At 43.5% G+C, this 6,851-nt stretch overlaps 1 long non-coding RNA gene across 1 annotated transcript; it reads right to left on the bottom strand.

Moving 5' to 3' along the window:
* Positions 1-2,568: 2,568 nt before the first annotated feature.
* Positions 2,569-3,788, bottom strand: LOC139196367 (uncharacterized). The gene is made up of 5 exons (XR_011581198.1): positions 3,692-3,788; positions 3,511-3,603; positions 3,330-3,427; positions 3,149-3,246; positions 2,569-2,973 (listed from the first exon to the last, which is right to left on the bottom strand). It is a non-coding gene; the product is annotated as an uncharacterized lncRNA (long non-coding RNA).
* Positions 3,789-6,851: the final 3,063 nt, after the last annotated feature.

Below are 6,851 nucleotides of genomic sequence, written 5' to 3'. Positions count from 1 at the left end.
GCTCTTCGTTTCAAATTCAAGGCATCAAATAATGAGGCCGAGTATGAAGCCCTTCTAGCAGGATTACGTTTGGCCAAACACCTCGGGGTTAAACAAATTGATATTTTCAGTGACTCCCAATTGGTGGTCAACCAGGTTACCAACAACTTTGATGCTAAGGACAGCTCCATGGCAGCATATCTTGCGCAAACACAACTTTTGCTCAAGCACTTCCACTACCAGATCACCCAAGTTCCTCGAGCGGCAAACAGTCATGCAGACGCCCTGGCTCGCCTCGCCTCGGCTGTGGAAGACAAGATTGGAAGAAAAATTCATGTCGAACTGTTGGCAACACCAAGCACCATGGCCGCAGAAGTATGCAACTTACAACAGGGGGATAGTTGGATCACCCCGATCTATAATTTCCTTGCTCATGGCACCCTCCCAAATGATAAAGTCCAGGCTAAGCAAATTCGATACAAGTCTACCCGATACCTGATCATCAATGATCAACTCTATAAGCGAGGTTTTAGCCTGCCATACTTAAGGTGTCTTACGCCTGCCGAGGCGGAAATCGTCCTTCGGGAAATACATGAGGGAGTCTGTGGAGATCATGCTGGATCTCGGTCCCTAGCACACAAGACTTTTCGCCAAGGATATTACTGGCCAACACTCCACCAGGATGCCATCAAAGTATCCCGCTCATGTGACAAATGTCAACGATATGCGGCTATTCCTCATTCCCCTCCAGAGCCTCTTACTCCTATGATCAGCCCTTGGCCCTTCGCCCAGTGGGGACTTGATTTGATCGGCCCAATGCCGGCAGGGAAGGGCAAAGTCTGTTACGCAGTCGTTGCAGTGGACTACTTCACAAAGTGGGCCGAAGTAGAACCCTTGGCAACCATTACTGAGGCAAAGATAGAAGACTTCGTGTGGAAGAACATCCTTTGTAGATTTGGCATTCCCAATGCGATAGTCACTGACAATGGGCGACAGTTTGACAACAAGAAGTTCAGGTTGTTCTGCTCTAAGTTCAACATCAACTTATGCTTTGCCTCTCCAGCTCATCCCCAGTCTAATGGACAAGTTGAGGCCATCAACAAAATAATCAAGCGCACTTTGAAAACCAGCTTGGACAAAGCTAAAGGCTGTTGGCCAGAATTTGTACCCCAAGTTCTTTGGTCATATCACACTTCATATCGGACTTCAACAGGAGAAACTCCATTCTCACTTGCCTTTGGCACAGAGGCGGTTGTCCCTGTTGAGCTCGAGCAAGCAACATTCCGAGTCCAGAACTACATTCAAAGTGAAAATGACAAACAACTCACCCTCAACTTGGATTTAGTCGAGGAACACAGAAACCAAGCTCACTTGAGGAATGTCGCCTACAAGCAGCGCATCTCCAACTATTATGACTCTAGGGTCAAGCCTCGTTCTTTCAAAATAGGAGACTGGGTCTTAAAGAAAAGATTACTCTGCGACAGAGTCCCGAGTGAAGGCACACTTAGTCCAAACTGGGATGGACCGTATGAAGTCATTGGCATCAGTCGCCCTGGCTCTTACACACTTAGAAGCTCCGATGGCAAGACCCTTGGCCATCCATGGAACGCTGATCACTTGAAGTACTACTACAAATAGACTCACGATGTACAAGTGTTGAGCTATAGCCGTTTGGCATCCTATGTAATGAAGGCCATTTGGCAATGAATTCAATAAAGAGGTAATTTAGCCAACTCAGCCCTCACTCTTTTACATTCATAGCAAGCGATGCCGGAACCCTTCTCAATCAGAAAGCAATCCGTCTTCCACAGTCACTACAAAACAAGCAAATGAAGACCGTGTCAAGCGCCAAAAAAAAAAAAAAAAAAAAAAAAAAAACAGCTTCATCCAAAAAGCTTCACCCGAAAAGCTTCACCTCCAAAGCTTCACCTAAAAAGCTTCACCCGAAAAGCTTCACCTCCAAAGCTTCACCCACAAAGCTTCACCTAAAAAGCTTCACCCACAAAGCTTCACCTAAAAAGCTTCACCCGAAAAGCTTCACTTAAAAAAGCTTCACCTACAAAGCTTCACCTAAAAAATCTTCACCTAGAAAGCTCCCTCTACATACTTTCACCATCAAAGCTTCACCCACAAAGCTTCACCCACAAAGCTTCACCTAAAAAGCTTCACCCAAAAAGCTTCACCATCAAAGCTTCACCTAAAAAGCTTCACCCAAAAAGCTTCACTTAAAAAGCTTCACCCAAAAAGCTTCACCATCAAAGCTTCACCTAAAAAGCTTCACCCAAAAAGCTTCACCCGAAAAGCTTCACCTAAAAAGCTTCACCCAAAAAGCTTCACCCGAAAAGCTTCACCTAAAAAGCTTCACCCACAAAGCTTCACCTAAAAAGCTTCACCCAACAAGCTTCACCCGAAAAGCTTCACCTCCAAAGCTTCACCCACAAAGCTTCAACACCAAAGCTTCACCTACAAAGCTTCAACACAAAACCTTGCTCCAAATAAACAAATTTTGTTCACAAAACCCAAGATGCCCTTGAACTTGTACAAAAACACTTGGGTAAACATAAACATTTTTTGTTTTACACCCACAAGGGCCCAAAATTTTCCTTCTTATTTATTCACTTATATATGTTCTCAAACATATTATAATAGATCCAACAACAAGCCAAAGTCCCAAATTTCATAATGGACAAAAGTACAAGCAATTCATCAATAATGAAGGTGCTACAAAAATTGGAATCTGCCCCAAAATAGAAATCCAACCCAAGAGACTTTTTCTCTCTCTCCCTCTTCCGCCTCCTTTCATCTATCAAATTTCTGCAACCTCTGCTCTTCTCCAATGGAGCTGAATTTTGGACACCCTATAGTTCTTGAGCATATGAACAACTTTCAAGAAGGAACCATTTCTGTTTGAGCGACGGAAATTAAAGTGTTGAAGCTCCAAACATGATAGTCGGCTTCTTGCAGATTTCGAAGCTGTTGTGATGTTTCGAAGATCTGGAAATATTTAACCGTTAGTTCATCCTGAATTTTTGATATGTTATGAAAGAGTCGATGAGGAACAACTTCAATGAAGAAAGCATACCGATCTGAACAAGAGAAAATGGAGTTTCGAAGCTCACAACAAATCTGACGGGTTGACAGACAAATAATAACCAGTCATTCATCATACCTGAATTTCTTGAGTTATACAGCTCCGAGGGATCTCAAATTTGGATATGTTGTAGTTCACAAGCTGAGGAACAACTTCAATGAAGAAAGCATACCGATCTGAACAAGAGAAAATGGAGTTTCGAAGCTCACAACAAATCTGACGGGTTGACAGAAAAATAATAACCAGTCATTCATCATACCTGAGTTTCTTGAGTTATACAGCTCCGAGGGATCTCAAATTTGGATATGTTGTAGTTCACAAGCTGAGGAACAACTTCAATGAAGAAAGCATACCGATCTGAACAAGAGAAAATGGAGTTTCGAAGCTCACAACAAATCTGACGGGTTGACAGAAAAATAATAACCAGTCATTCATCATACCTGAGTTTCTTGAGTTATACAGCTCCGAGGGATCTCAAATTTGGATATGTTGTAGTTCACAAGCTGAGGAACAACTTCAATGAAGAAAGCATGCTGATATGAGCAAGAGAAAATAGAGTTTCAAAGCTCACAACAAATCTGACGGGTTGACAGACAAATGATAAACAGTCACTCATCATACCTGGATTTCTGGAGTTGTACTGCTCCGATGGCTCTCCAATTTGGATATGTTGTAGTTAAGGAATTAACGAACAACTTTCATGAAGACAACTTTGTGATTCGACCTACAGATGATGGTGTTATGTTGAAAAACAATTCCGGTTGTTAGGGGAAATGAAAAACAATTCCACCAAAGAAACATCATTATGATGTTTCATCATTATGGTGTTTTCATCATTATGATGCTTTCATCATTGTGATGCTTCCATCATTGTGATGCTTCCATTATGATGTTAATGCACCAACGGTTACACCTTCTGCAATTCCACTTATTCGGGCCTAGCAACCTTCATCAACAAAATCTATGAAGAAAAAGTCCGGGGCTACCACTTAGAAAACAAAAGAATGAAGTTTTGGTACTTACGACATGGACTATTAGCAAGACACCTCATTCGTCAACTCCCTCGACTAGAGACTTGGGGGACTCCCACCATATGCTACTACGCCTTGGTACTCAAAAGTTCGTGACTACTCAGTGACTTGGATTTTTCAAGTCTCCAACCGAGAAGTTTTCCTCACTCGGGAAATTAAGGGAACACTACCTCAAACTACATGTTTCACTCACAAAGCTTCAACAATACAGGTTTCAACAAAAGCAAAAATTCAAAGAACTTTATGAAGAAGGCTTTGGTGTATTTAACACAATATGTTGAAATGAAGCAAAGCTTATTTATTAATATTTTCGATAAGCCACAAATATGTACATATACATGAGTCAAAATAAACAAACAAAAGGGAGCCTTCACAAAGGTTGCTTAGGGGAAGTCTCAGCAGTCGGTAGAGCCCCAGAAAGAGAAAGCACCGGAGGGTGGTTATCCGGAGCCTCAGTACTTGACAAAACCCCAGAAGGAGGAGGCATTGGAGGTTCATCATTTGAAGCTTCATTACCAGGTACAGCCCCAGAGGACGAAGGCAATAAATGCCTTTGGAACAAACCCACAAACCGCTGATGATCAAGTAAAACCTTACCATCAGATTCCTTCATCTGGTCAAGCTTCCTCTTCATGTTTGTAGCATAGTCATGGGCGAGCCGGTGCAACTGCTTATTCTCATGCTTGAGCCCTCTAATCTCCTGTTTGAGACTCATCACTTCAGCAGCCAATGATTCAACTTGGCGGGTTCTAGCAAATAGGCGTTGGGCCATATTAGACACAGAACCTGCACACTGAACACTAAGAGCCAGAGAGTCCTTAACAGCCAACTCATCAGACCGTTTGGAAAGTAGTCTGTTATCTTTGGGAGTGAGAAGGTTCCTGGCCACCACTGCAGCGGTCATATCATTCTTCATCATAGAATCCCCAACGGTAAGAGGACCAGTAGGGGATATGAAGGATGGGCGCCATATGTTGTCTGGAGAAGGCGTGGCTGTCTCTTCTCCAAGGTTCAAGTCAAAACGACGGTCGGAGGGTCCAGACATTTTCAAATGTGTTGAAGAAGGAAGAGGTCAGACAAATCAAGATCTTAGAAGTGCAAGAAATGAGCTTCTACTGGTAGAGATTCAAGTGTGCTGTGGAACTTAATGCCAGCCTCTATAAAAATCTGCACTCGACGGAGCTTCAGAAATCGAAGAGGCGTTTGCTTTCTCAAAAGCTGGGCTGCTCAGAGACCACGAGGGCCGATCTCAGAAATCGAAGAGGCGAATGCTTTCTCAAAAGCTGGGCTGCTCAGAGACCACGAGGGCCGATCTCAGAAATCGAAGAAGCACCTGCTTTTGCAGCCTCGTCAGCACCTGTCACATGCACAATCAGCTTTGCGGAAATTACGGGCAATCTGTCGAAGATTTCTGGTGAAGTAGAAAGCACGTGAATCTTACTGATCAATCACCGCTCTCCATATGCACCATCAACTCCTCGGGTACCACATATAACTTTGTCAAAGATCTCTGACAAAGTTTAGGCACGAGAATTTCGAAGTGCCAGCTACCCTACTATTACCCATAAGGGTAAAGGAACAGCACCACTGCTTGACAACTGGAAAGTCCCTATGTGTGTCGACCTCCGTGTTTTGTGGCAAGACAGGTTGGCAAGAACGACCAACCTTTACTCACATTCGAGAAAAGACTCCCAACATAATTACTTTCTCAAAAACCGGAGTAGCACCGCTTTCCGAATCTCGAGAGTCAGATCCTCGACGGGATTGCTTGTTCGAAAACCGAAGAGGCACAACTCTCAGAACTTCGAGAGCCAGATTTCCTTAGATAAAGCTTGTCTGTAATCTCCACACGTAATATCAGCTTTCCAGATACCACATACCACTTTTTCAAAGTGCTCTGACAAAATTAAAACACGTGAAGCTGGCAGCTCCCACTACATTGCTGTGACCAAGAAGGGTAAAGGAATAGCATTACTACTTGTTATTGGGAAATCCCTATATACATTGACCTCCCTCCTCAACGGACAGGCAAACCTGCAAAAATGCTCAACCCTTTCTCACATTCGAAAAGGCACCCTCAACATAACCTCTCGAAATACTCAGCTTTATTTCCCCCCGATAATACCTCAGCAAATAAGCCACACCAAGAACAAGAGTATCTCATATCATCAGGGTCGAAAGCAAGAGTATCCCATATCATGCTTTCTCCCTGTCTTTGTCTTTGTCCTTGTCCACACCTGCAGGACAAGGAGAAAGAGAGCAGTCAGTCGGAACCTGAAATCAAACCTCCAATTTGGAACTGACTGCCTGGAGCCTTTGCCTGGTTGCTTACTTAGCATTGCTCTCGAGTACTCATCCTCAACTGCTGTCAAGGTCACGAATTCCACCGGCAAATACCTCATGACAGTTGATCAGATATTGGCTCTTTACACTGAAGCTGCCAAGCGTGGATGAGTCACTATGAAGGAATGTTCTGAAGGACCATTTAAATGCAAAGGTTGCACACCACTTCTGCCATGCAAAAGATTGAAGCAGAAGGTTCAACGGTGAGCTGAAACAGATCACTACAGCACGACACCTTTCCATACCACATTCATTATTCCGTCAACAGCAAAAGTATCCCATATCATCAAGGTCGAACGTACTCTAGATTTGATGGACTTGTTTTGACCCTCAAATTTTTGAGTCGGCCTTATACTCTGAAGGGCACCAGAAAACCCTCCAGCACAGTTCAAGAATAAGCCTGTGGA

This window comes from Malus domestica, chromosome 01 (genome assembly GCF_042453785.1).
Source record: "Malus domestica chromosome 01, GDT2T_hap1".
NCBI lineage: Eukaryota > Viridiplantae > Streptophyta > Magnoliopsida > Rosales > Rosaceae > Malus > Malus domestica.
This window is presented reverse-complemented; position numbering and strand designations above follow the sequence as displayed.